Here is a 13,109-nt window from a genome sequence, read left to right as displayed (position 1 = left end):
GTTACAAGTGCTGGAACGACTTGTTCTGTGTTGCTTTCTGAATTGTCTGAGTAGCAAAAACAAAAGGGTGTGGCATCGCTTTGTGGTTTGTACTGATTCAGATCCTGCAACTCAATCAAGCAGAGTTTTCAGATTGATTGAAGACGTCAACTTGTGTTCGGGGGTTCATCTTCAGGCTAGAGCTGGTAAACGAACCAGGCAGCTTGTGGCTTGGGTTGTTTTGGCTCGTTGGAGACTCGTTTGTGATTGGCTTGCATAGATGGCGAGTTGAGTTGAGCCACGAGCTCCTTGTCAAGTACAAACGAGTTCGAGACGGAACACAGGTTTGCTCATAGGGCAAGAATATATACAATATGAATTCAACATTTATTACAAAACATGTTGGCCTAATTTGTCAGAATATATGGCAGGTAATGGTAAATAGTGTTTCAACCCCACAATTTCCACCTTAAAAAGTTCAATGTAATTTTTTTTACACGAGCTGGCTCAGGCTCAGCTAGGGTAAACACAACTTCGAGCCCACGCCTGAGCTGGATTACATGGTAAATGAGCCAAGCTGGAACACGGCATGTTTGGTTCGTTCGGTTTGTTTACCAGCACTACTTGGGGCCATGCATATTAGATGTCAAACTGTGGTATGGATTCAGGGTTGGAGGTCCCTCAACTGATGCACGCTTCACTCTTTGAGAAGGATGCTCAAACTTTGCGTAGATCATGTCTTGGAAGAGTGAGTTGGGCTTGAAGCCTTGAACCATCCACTTAGACTTTTTTTTTTGGGTAAACCACTTAAAGAGTGTTTTGAGTAGTCCAAGAACATATCTGCGTGACGGTTTCTTAGCAACGCAATTCACTTAAGAAAAAAACATTTTATAATTCACCCTCAAACTTGTGATTGGAAGATAACAAGGTGATCAAACTGTCAGTGCTGTACAGCGATCGTATTAGGGTGCATTTGAATCCCTCCAATAAGGATTAGATTTGGCCCATGCCAAATTTCATCATTTCAATTACTGAATCTAAGGTAGGACCTGAGGTTCATTCTTCTAACGTAGGGTCATGGATCTCTAGCCCTACTTATCCGAGTGGTTTAAAAACTGAATCTCAAATAGGATCTACGGCCAGCCTATCACTTTTCTGGCCTATTTGGGATGATCTGCTAGTGACGAGCCAAAACATCGATGCACAAACTAATCTTTTGGATCACTGCATTTATAGACAGAGGCTCGCCTTCTGCGTGCACTAAGCTAAGCCACCAACAGATGTAGTGTGCATTTGAGAGTTTCGGATCTCAAAACCTGAATATGTAGCTCAACCACCTACCCACCCCTGGCCACAGATTCAGGATTTCAAGAAGCTTTTAGGGATCTCGACATCCCCAGGTCGCCTTTAAGAAAGAAGTTCCCACTGTTTTTCGTACAAACTACAGAAGACATCACCTTATGAGCATCTAACGGCTGCAGTCAGAGGGTAGGGACTGGGGATGGGGATGACTCTTAACTCAAGGGATCACTTTGCAAGGGTGAAGGAAAAGAGAGGCATGGCTTTGCAAAATTGCATAACATAGGGGTCTATTTCACAAAACATCCATAAGGCAGGGACTAGTTTGCAAAATGACCTAACAAAAAAAAAAACTTTGCCTTAACTTGTCCGTTCATCTCGTGATGGATGGCTCATTTCAAAGGCTGGACGAGAAAACTCGCCACCAGTTTTGGAAAAAAACCCTAGCATGAGTGTAAAACCCTAAACCCTCTTTAAAAGCCTCCAAGCGCCCTTGAGGCATTTCTCTCTCTCTGAAGTCTGAATAACAGAAGAACTCCAAATCCAATCCCCTTCTCTAGGAAGAGGAGGACCACCAGCGAATCTAAGTCCATCATGTCCACCCTCTCGGAAGGAAAGAAGAAGGTGAAGAAGAAGTCCAAGCACGGCGAAGGGGGAGATGAACAGGAGATCAAATACGAGGCAGAGACAACGGCTCTGTTGGCACTCAAGGGCGGCCCAGGCGGAGAGGAAGAAGAGGTGAGGCAGGAGGCGGAATATCTGATCAAGCCGCAGGGCTTCACCCCTCCGCTCGACACCTCCAAATGGCCCCTCCTCCTCAAGAACTACGACCGCCTTAACGTCCGCACCGGCCACTACACTCCCCTCCCCACCGGCTACTCTCCTCTCAAGCGTCCCCTCGCCGAGTACCTCCGTTACGGCATCATCAACCTCGACAAGCCCGCCAATCCTTCCTCCCACGAGGTGGTGGCTTGGATCAAGCGCATCCTCAGGGTGGCCAAGACGGGACACAGCGGCACCCTCGACCCCAAGGTCACCGGCAGCCTCGTCGTCTGCATCGACCGCGCCACCCGCCTCGTCAAGTCCCAGCAGGGTGCCGGCAAGGAGTACGTCTGTATCGCCAGGCTCCATTCCGCCGTTCCGGACGTCTCCAAGGTCGCCCGGGCCCTCGAGACCCTCACCGGCGCCCTGTTCCAGCGTCCCCCGCTCATCTCCGCCGTTAAGCGGCAGCTTCGAATCCGAACCATCTACGAGAGCAAACTCCTGGAGTATGATGCGGAGAAGCACCTCGTCGTGTTCTGGGTCTCGTGTGAAGCCGGAACCTATATCAGGACGCTCTGCGTCCATCTGGGTCTGATCCTCGGCGTGGGCGGCCATATGCAGGAGCTCAGGAGGGTCCGGTCGGGGATCCTGGGCGAGAGGGATAACATGGTGACGATGCACGATGTCATGGACGCTCAGTGGATCTACGACAATTGCAGGGATGAAGCTTATCTTCGACGCGTTGTCATGCCGCTGGAAGTGCTCTTGACTAGCTACAAGCGATTGGTTGTGAAGGATTCTGCGGTTAATGCGATCTGCTACGGTGCCAAGCTCATGATTCCTGGGCTGTTGAGGTTCGATAATGACATCGAAAACGGGGAGGAGGTTGTTCTGATGACGACCAAAGGGGAAGCCATTGCTCTGGGGATAGCGGAGATGACAACTGCAGTAATGGCGACTTGCGATCATGGAGTGGTGGCTAGGATCAAGAGGGTGGTGATGGATAGGGATACTTATCCTAGGAAATGGGGTTTGGGGCCGCAAGCATCGAAGAAGAAGAAGATGATTGCTGAAGGGTTGCTAGACAAACACGGGAAAGCCAACGACAAGACCCCTGGGGAGTGGTTGAGAAATGCAGTCCTTCCCACTGGTGGAGATTCTATGATTGCTGGATTGGCGGCCATGACTGAGCCAGAGGCTAAGGCTCCTAAAGATGTTGACCAATCGGAGGGCAAGGAGGAAAAGAAGAAGAAAAAGAAACACAAGGAAGACGGTCAGCAAGATGTAGAGAATGGGCTTAAACGAAAACTAGATGATGGAAGTTCAAGTCCCATTCCATCATCAAAGAAGATTAAGGTCGAGGGTGATGAAGACCAAGGGGGAGAAGTATCCAAAAGGACGCATAAATTGAAGAATGTTAAGGAGCAAGTGCAAGTGGAAGCAGACGGAGATGAGAAAAGCGAGAAGAAAAAGAAGAAGAAGAAGAAGGAGAACAGTGAGAAGGGTGAATCTGTACCCTCTGATGAGGAGCAGAGTGGAAAAGAAAAGAAAGAGAAGAACGTAAAACATGAGTCAGAGCCTGCATTTTCCGATGAGGATAAGGCTTCAAAGGAAGAGGAAAAGAAGAAAAAGAAGAAAAAGAAGAAGAGCAAGGAGGAGCAAGAGGAAGGTGCTGCACTAGCAACACCTCATGCTGGTGGAAGTGAAAAGGAAGATGGTAGAAGTGAGAAAAAGGAGAAGAAGAAGAAGAAAAATAAAGCTGAAGATCAAGTTGAGCAAGATTAGTAATTGTTAATGCTGATGTTCACCTTGGAGTCATTGTTGTTCAGGCAAGATTTTGGTAACCTCGGTTCCGGTGCTGCCAGCCTCCCTGTTGTCTGTGTCGATATTTTTATGGCTTAGGTAAGAATGTTTTTGCTTTTGTGCCTTTAATCTTATAAGTTGTTTTTGCAGAACTAGTTTTCCCTGTAGCTCTGCGTATAGACCAGTTATTTTTGTGGTGAAAATAATTTTTTGGCAACATCTCGACATGTTTTTCCTTTTTTCGCAAATTTGAGATGTAGATTGTTTTGTCTGCACTTTCACCGCTGTAATGCTCATTACTTGTCTGTATGTCATCATACGAATACGTATGGAAATATTTAGTCATATTAATAAGCTATGGAAATATCTGGTGTTATATAATAGGTTATTATAATAGGCGATACCATCTTAGGTGATTGTATTAGCCGACTTTGCTCCAGTTAATTGCAGACTGGATTGCTGCTTTATTGCACTTTAATCTCCTTATAGGCGTTGTATGTTCTTGTAGACACGGTAATAATAATTGTCCGATGGTGGAGAAGAACACTAATATTAATAGCAGTCTTTTTTATCTACAATTGCATTAATTTGGAGTTCCTTGTCGTACCTAAGGGGAGCTTTGTATTTGGATCCAGTCCACTCCTCTTTTGATGTCACCAAAGTTCATTGTGAACCCTAGTTCGTCATATTAACGACAGTATTATGTTGAAATGCGTGTTGAATATGGTCCAGTTGCACCTCTATCCCTGATTCTATCAAAAAATAGTGCTGGCATACGCATTGGATCCCGCCTTCAATTCCTGTGACAAGGGGTAGTAGATTGTGACAACAAAATGACAATTATGTTTGATGAGCTGATTTGCGTGATCCAGTCTGTGACAGACTTGAACTAATCAATTGCATGATCCAACATACCTTGGTCTTCCAATATAAATTGTATGAAGGCTAGTATAGAATAACATAAAAATTAAGTGTCACATATATTCATTCAAACTCTAAAAACACCATTTTGACAAAATGATTTTTAGAGGGGTTTTCTTCCGAAAATCGTCTCTGATAAATTTTTCGATAAACTCAACACCAATCCCACGCATTTGGGGTTTGGTACAGGGTTTGTGCTTATTAGCAATCAGAATAACTCGTGTCTATAAGTTCTGATTTACGTGTAGAGAATAAAACTTCCTGCCTTTTTCAAGCGAAACATTTCTTTCAGTCAGAAAAAGCAAATTCTTGAGGCAAACCGACCGTCCGCTTCGTATAGTGGCTGCTGCTAGATTGTCTACTTGCTTCACCTACGTTCGTAGGTTCACCTTTTGATTGCACAAGAGGAAAATCACAAGCAAAGAAATAAAGATAGAAGAAAAAAGAAAAAAAAGAAAAGAGGAACTAGAAAGGGCTAAAATTTCAAAATAGGCAAAATAGTGGGGGGGGGGGAGCCTCTCCTCTATTTATAGTGTTTAGGGTATTAGGTAAAGGACTGGGCTAGCTCTTCTTTCCTTTCTCCTACTCTTTTAAATTTTTTTTATTTCTTGTTTATTTCTCTCTCTTTTTTTTATTAGATAGCTTTTATTTAATATCTATTACCTTTATAACATATAATATATATATGATATACTATATTTTATTATAGTATATGGGCTGGTTGAAAGGTTGTCAAAAGCAAGCAAGTTTGACTACGTCAAGTTTTATTTTCTTTTTATTATATATTTTTTTCTTTCTTTCTTTCCTATTCTCAATCCCTTCTATCTACCTTTCAATTTTCAGTTTTCCCATCCTAGAAAATTCTTAGATGGGACCCCCTTGGAAGGCTTCCCTATTCTTTTAGGTAAGTTTTGACTTTTGGGTTTTAGTCTTGCTTTTTAAAAACTTTTAAAAACCTTTGTATTTAAAGCTTTAATTTCATTTTTCTTTTGTTTAAGTCATTAAGAAAGTATCACATAGGATGGGACAACCCACTTATAGACCTCTACCATTTTATTCAATTTAGTTGAATTAAATTTTTTATTTTATTTAATTATTTTTTAATAAACTTTATTTATTATTTTGGATTTCAATTATTTCAAAACTATAATTTAAGTTTTAAACGGAATGACTCTAAATGCAACCTACATTATTTTCAAATGTATGTGAACTTCTGAACCACAATTCGTCTAGCTTAATTATCTTTTTTTTTTAAATTTTATTTTCTCAGAAATATATTTAAAAAATGATTTCCAATAGGGTCGACAGGACAATTTAGTTGTTTTCATTTTTTTGTAAATTGGATTTTAAACTCATGAAACTAAATTCAAATTTATTGAAATTACATTTCATTCATATCAAATTATTCTAAATTCATCTAAAATCATATTTGACTTTATTTCGATAAAATTTATCAATTCTTTTATTAAATTTCATCTTTTTCATAAATTCGATTCTAAATACGAATTTCACTAAAATCAACTCGAGTCAACTTTAATTTTTCATAAAGTATTTCTTATAATTCATCTTAGGCTAATTTGTATTTTTACCCTTTTTCTCGTAAAATTCATCATTAATATTATTTTATTCATTAGAAATATATTAAAAAATTTATAGATATTACATCTAAATTCAATTTTAAATTTTAAATTCAATTTTGACAAAAATTCAAATTATTATATAATTCAAACTTGAATTGACATTCAATTAAGTCTTGATTTATATTCGAATCAAACCCAACTCCGATTATAAGTTTCAAGACTTGTTAATTAAATCTGAATTCAAATCCAAATCTGATCCGAATTCAAATTCTCAAATCAAAATCCAAATTTGATAAAACTTCAAAAATTGAAAGCAAAATCCAATGAAAGTCCAAATTCAAATACACACTCAATTCAAATCCGGACTAATATTGAAATTCAAATTAAATTTCATTTAAGTTCAACTTAAATCTAGATTAAATCTGATTAAAAAACAAAAACCTGATTCAAAATAAATTATCAACTTTGAATCTTAATTAATGCTCGAATTATAATTTAATTCTCATCTTAATTTAAATAATATTTTAGCCTTAAATTCATCGTTATTTCTCGTAAAAATATAAAAATTTTACGAGTTTTACACATGCATAATACAAAGTACCTTAATCAACAAAGAGTCCGCAGTGAATAAAGAAACCCCATCTTATGCCATGTCCTACCACATTTGAATGGTCCTTTCATAATAAATTAGTGTAACTAGTTACACATGATAAGTAATTAATGAGGCCTAACTGAAATAAAAGCCAAAAAGTAGACCTTCAGGAATCAAAACCAAAATATAGAATTTCATAACCACGAGTCCAGAAGATATGCTTGAGAATCCTCCTGACTACATCCAAGTGTAATTATACTGGACTTCATGATAAAATACTCACCGCTAGCGGAATAAAATATATTAGTTTGAGTAACAGTCAAGTATATCAACTTTTTTACTATCTCTCGGTAAAAAGTAGGAATATTAGGTCGAATCATAGTCAATATCCATTTTTTTTACCATCTACCAGTAAATAGTAGGATTTCTAAAAAGACCCCTTCCTTTTTGTTCAACTTCACACTAGGTTTCACAGGTGCTTCTCATAGGCTTCATTCATTCATACCTTACACAGAAATCAAATCACATGCCTATTTTTTCTGTCCAGAAATATAACTATTCTCCACCTTAGTTACTTCCATGCCAAGAAATACTTCTTTCACCCAATCTTTTCTTCTCAAAACGAATAGATAACTAATCATGAATAAGTTGAATCTTATGAACGTGATCTTCAGTCACAGTAAGATAATCCACATATAGGTGAATGATAGTAACAACAGAATTCTTTTTCACAAACAAAATTGGATCAGCAGAGGAAACAATATAACCACAAAACAATTGCTATATTATTTTTCCATATCATGCTTTAGGTGCTTTCTTAAGATCACAAAGTGCCTTCTTAAGTTTGCACGCTAGGATCAGCAGAACCTTCTGGTTGCTCCCTATAAATATCTCAATCAAGATTATCATAGAAGAAAACACTTATTACATCCCACAGCTATATATCTAATCACAACTAGCAGCCAAAAAGAAACACATTTTCGTACAAGTCAACTGAGTGACTGGATTAGAATGCTCATCAATCTTCACACCATATTTTGACAAAGTCTTCTAGAGATAAGTGCCACCTATGCTTTACCTTACACCCACTTACAACAAATGATTTCAATGTCTATCCACTTATAACAAATGGGTTCAACTTCATTTGATAAAAGTGCTAGATCTTGAGTTTCATTCTTTTTAAGTACTTATATCCCTTCTAACATAAGATCTTTCCAAAGAGCAAAGCCTTAATCTCATTATAGGAATCAAGTTCTAACTTTTCTAAGGTAGTGAAAATGGTTCTAACTCTGGTTTATCTAAATCTGACATGTGACTATGTCAACTATATCTCTAGGCACATTATAAGAGCTCGAACCCCACAAAGAAAAACTGCTCATCAAAGATTACACCCCTTCATAAATAGACATGGCAATGCATTTCTAGCCTTTCTACTATTCACACAGCCAACGAATATATACTTCACAGCCTTCTTATCCAGTTTGTCTCTCCTATTCACACAGCCAACGAATATATACTTCACAGCCTTCTTATCCAGTTTGTCTCTCATTATCTGAAACATGAACAAAACAAACACAGCGAAAAATATGAAAAATGGATTTGTCAGGCCCATGACCATATAATTTCACATTTAATTTATCACCAGAATTAGATATAAGAAACCAATTTTAGAGTGAGTCACCATCAACCAACTTTTCAAATTCACTAAACTTTTTAAATCTGTTAGATTTTCTTGTAAGTTCCCATGTCTGACTCATGATGGTTGGTTGCACGAAGTTGGATTAAAAGAATTTTCCAATTCACCCAAAGAAGAGACATGATTGAATACATGACTTCCACTGCATTGTCCACCCGATCATACGAACAAACCAACATGGAAGGAGCCTTTTAATCACCATCAAATCTAGTTCACCTAAATTTAATCCACTAGTCATATACAAGAAAGCTATCTACACCACCATAATGGAACACCAAACATGTTCTGTTTCTATCTTAAGAGGAAGAAAAGAAATCCCTGCTAAACAAGGAACCACCTCAATCTCATCATTTACAGAGATTTCTCCATCATCTGCTTAGTTCCACAAGCTAAAAAAAGTGAAGGAACTTCAAACTCATCAATAGCCTTAGACTCATAAAGTTTCTAGTTATATGTTCAGCCAGTTAAGAGCTAAGAACATGTCCACACCATGAAAAGCACTGCATAAACAATCAAAAGTAACTACCGAAGATCAGTAGAATATAAGTAGTATGTTGCAATTGAACAGGTAGAATCATTCATAATGCCTGCCAATCAACATTCACTTGTGACCAGCATTCGAAAGATGGTACATCTGAAACAGCAAACCATTAATCGCTCCACATGAAAGCATGAATATTGGATCAATTAGTTATAAAGGGGAAAACGAAAAGAAACCCAAGCTGCTAACAACATGCAGATTCATGTGAACAAACCTATGGTAAGCACCTAAGAACGAAAAGGAAAAAGAAAAACGAAACAGATACATTGCTTAGCTCTGAATGAGCCAATCTAATGACAAAGAAAGCCAAAATTTATAATTTTCCACGCCTGTATTAAAGTTAAAAAGAAAAAAAAGTGGAAACAAGAAGAAAGGAGAACAATTGGATAGGACAAACAAAATGAAGCCCTAAATTTAGTGCGAGAGACCTATCTTGATGATTCAGTAAGCATTGTCATGTATATGCTAGGCAACACAAATTTATCCAAATCCACAAACCACCATTTACCAAATTATGTTAAAGAAGAAGAGAGATTATAGTCGGGAACAGGTTCACAGGAATTGGCCAGGCAGAGAAGAGCAAAAGAGGGGAAAAGAAAAAGAAAAAAAAAGAAAAATTGTTCGTTCTCATATGATTGGGGCATTGACTTAAACTAAACCCTCAAGATCTGGAGTTTGGCGGAGAATGCGATGGCAACCCAGTCGGGCTGGGTGGAGGACCATTGTAGCTGCTCGATCTCAGCGCCGGCGGTGTAGGCAAGGATGGGGTCGAGGCCGCCCTCGATGGGCTGGCTCATGTTGGAGAGGTCCCAGATGAGGGCCTGGGAGTCGTCGCCGGCAGTGCAGATGTGGCAGGAGGAGTGGGGCGCCCAGGCGATGGCGTTGACGCTGGCCTGGTGGCGCTGGAGCTCGACGACGGGAAGGGTGGGGAACCTGATGTCGAGAACGACGACCTTGGGGCTGTCCATGATGATGGTGGCCATGTACCTGGGGTCCTGCTTGTTCCAGCCCAGCCGCACCAGTGGGGTGTCAGGCTCGGAGCTCTCGTAGATGATGGTGGAGTGCTCCTTGTCGCGGAGGTCGAAGACGCGGACGGAGCCGTCGGCGGAGACGGAGGCGAAGACGCCGACGCCGCCCCAGGCGATGTCGTAGACCTCCTTGTCGTGGGCGATGAGCTGGGTGTCCACGGCCTCCTTGTCGATGTCCCAGATGGTGCAGGTGGTGTCGATGCTGGAGGTGCCCACCCTCCGGGGATCCGCCTCGTTCCAGTCGAACGACGTCAGCGGCCCGCAAAACTCGCTGTTCTTGTTGCTGTTCAGGACGCTCTTCAGGTCGACGCGGTCGTCGCGGACGTGCCAGATGCGGAGCGAGTCGGCGGAGGTCGCCAGGAGGTCCGGCCGGGAGCACTCCTTGTCCGGGATGAACATGGCCTTGGTCGCTGGGTAAGGGTGACCGAACCCCAGCCGGGGGTCCGACCGGATTTCCCCCGTCGAGTCGTCCAGCTGCACGATCTCCACACGGTTGGCCAACTGCTCCAGCATGCTTGCGATGGCCAGACGGTACTTCTTGTCCCTGCGTACGCTCCAATTCATGGAGTAGATGTGCCAGGGCGCCTCGTACGTGTAGATCTCCGACCGCTTCTGCTGGTCCTCCGAAGACCCATCCCCAACACCACCACCATCGTTGGCACCGCTCATCCTCTGAGCTCCGGTCTTCCCCTTTTCTTCTTCTTCTACCGCTTTTCCTTTACACTCCCAACCTCTGTGCGCGCGGATTGCGTTCTTCTTCTTTTGTTGCTAATACGAACAGAAAGGGCAACGGCCGCAGCAGGACCCAAGGAAAACGCTCTGGTAGAAAGAGAAAGACCAATGCCTCAAAGGCCAAAATGGGTTGGGTAGAGACTTCGGGGTCGGGTTAGAGACAGTCTTACTCTCTGTTTTCATGCTTCAGTTGGCTCAAATGTTGGATGAGGTAAAATCGACAGCGGATCCTGGGTAACCCAGCGTTTACAACCACAAAACCCACCCCTCTCTGTGTACTGAGTTGCAGTACAGTGGAGAAGTCCTGATACCAGCGGGAGCTCCCCGTAGTGGGCAGGACGTTGCAGGTTCAAACCCCAATGATACGTTGAATAATAACTGGTGGGTCTGCTTATCCCAAGCTTATGGATATTCTGACACGTTTAATCCAACAGGAAGTTTTCTCCAATACGTTTCAGCACTAGAGCATGTTCAGTTGGTTTGTGATTTGAATCTTATTCTAACTTCTTTTTTATGACTGCCAAAGCGGGTGATCTTGGAAGCAGATCAGGTATGCTGAACATGACCGTTTTTGTTCATGCCAACATCGTGGCCATCCGATTTGCATTTTAAAAAGCTCAAAAGTCAACAAAACCACATGACATTCATCCAAAATGCAAACAGACGGCCACGATGTCGGCATGAGCAAAAATGCTCATGTTCAGCATGATCTGATCTGCTGGGGGTGAGGTTACCAACAACCAAACCCTTCCGGAGCCCATTAGTGAGAGGCACCTACACTCGGTGGGAGTTTTTTTTTTAGTAATAAATAAAACGCGGGGAGAGTTGAACATGTGACGAAAGAGTCAAACACCTCTCCAAGCCCTCTTTTCTTGCACAATGTCTCTCCAAGACGGATTACATCCTTTGACGTACGATGGGTTCTATCCTAGCCATCCAGCCAAAGCATATGGACGGCTAAGATCAGTCCACGTCCAAGTGAAAATATGGATCATTTTTAACCATTATTTAACTGCTAGGATTGAGTGTAGGATGAAACCCATCCTCTTTACCTGGATTAGTAAGCATGGTTAGGTAGACTAAAAAAATACATGGATGTATAAATGCATATCATTAGAAACTAAGTGAAAGTTTATCCTTCCAAAGACTTTGACAACCATGACCCTTGAGAAAGCTAATATTTTTGGGATAATATTCTTGTCCTTAAAGTTCTAATAGCAGCAAAAATGATTAAACCTGAGAAGCTCGTGCAGTAACCTTGCAGGAACCAAATCCATGGCAAATTAGAATGTTATAAGCTTAGTGGGGGTGTGGGAGGCAAGCTTGAAGTATTTCAAGTTTGCCCTTGCCTAAAAGGGTGTGAAACACACCCTAATCGTCCATCTTGGACTTTAAATCTTAGCCATCTATTTTAAAACCCTAGGCTATAAAGCTTTTTGAGAAAGAAAGAGAGAAGGAAAAAAAAAGAAAAAAGACATTTTTTGGGGGCTCTCTCTCCCTTTTTCCCAACCGTGAACTTCTTCCTTTGTGTTTTGGTTTAGGGGTGGGTATCAAGCTAGGGACTCCCCTCTACACCTAAAGCAAAGGGGAGCCATTGGTTCCACCATTTTCGTTTCTAGAAGCACTTCACTCATTTTAAGGTAAGATTTTTCATTTCTACGGCTGCCATTTTTGCAAATACATGGGCTTGTAGCATGAAAATGCACATACGTGAGCTGGATTTAGGCACCCCAATGGGTTTTATGTCTTTGATACCTTGTTCACGCTACTCACACACGCACATTGCTATTTGTTTTTTTCTTTTTAGTTGTTGTTTCCATAGCATATTTGTTTTTATGCAAGGGTGGGTTTGAACCACCTGGTTTGGACACCTTTGTCTTCCTGTTAGTGTGCATAACTCTGCAGCAGAAACCCATTTCGTATATGGGTCGGTCTGCAGCAGGGCAGTCACACCATTGCCTCTTTTTCTTCATTTTTTTTAAGACCCATATTTTGGACACGTTCTTTTTCTTTTTGTGATTGACCGACCTGATGTCGAACAACCCCGGGTTCTGCCCCACCATGGCAGCAACCCTGGGTCTGTTGAGCTGATATTGGAAGGCAACTATGACATCCCAAGAGGGGTCGGCTTTAGCTGAATGGCTGCAGCTGCGTCCCAGTCTGGACCGAGCTAAAT

The 13,109-nt window shown here is 41.4% G+C and overlaps 2 pseudogenes across 2 annotated transcripts; one reads left to right on the top strand and one right to left on the bottom strand.

The window, feature by feature from the left end:
* The first annotated feature begins 1,872 nt into the window (after positions 1 to 1,872).
* On the top strand, positions 1,873 to 4,062 carry LOC149833564 (H/ACA ribonucleoprotein complex subunit 4 pseudogene; annotated as a pseudogene). Its single transcript, XR_016433234.1, has one exon. The product of XR_016433234.1 is annotated as an H/ACA ribonucleoprotein complex subunit 4 pseudogene (transcript).
* Positions 4,063 to 9,652: 5,590 nt separating this feature from the next.
* Positions 9,653 to 10,950, bottom strand: LOC149833563 (WD repeat-containing protein LWD1 pseudogene; annotated as a pseudogene). The gene has a single exon (XR_016433180.1). The product of XR_016433180.1 is annotated as a WD repeat-containing protein LWD1 pseudogene (transcript).
* Between the last annotated feature and the right edge of the window lie 2,159 nt (positions 10,951 to 13,109).

Source organism: Nuphar pumila, chromosome 7 (assembly GCF_984573655.1).
Source record: "Nuphar pumila chromosome 7, dmNupPumi1.hap1.1, whole genome shotgun sequence".
Taxonomy (NCBI): domain Eukaryota; kingdom Viridiplantae; phylum Streptophyta; class Magnoliopsida; order Nymphaeales; family Nymphaeaceae; genus Nuphar; species Nuphar pumila.
Note: the sequence above shows the minus strand (reverse complement) of the source record. Positions and strands in the feature narration are given on the sequence as shown.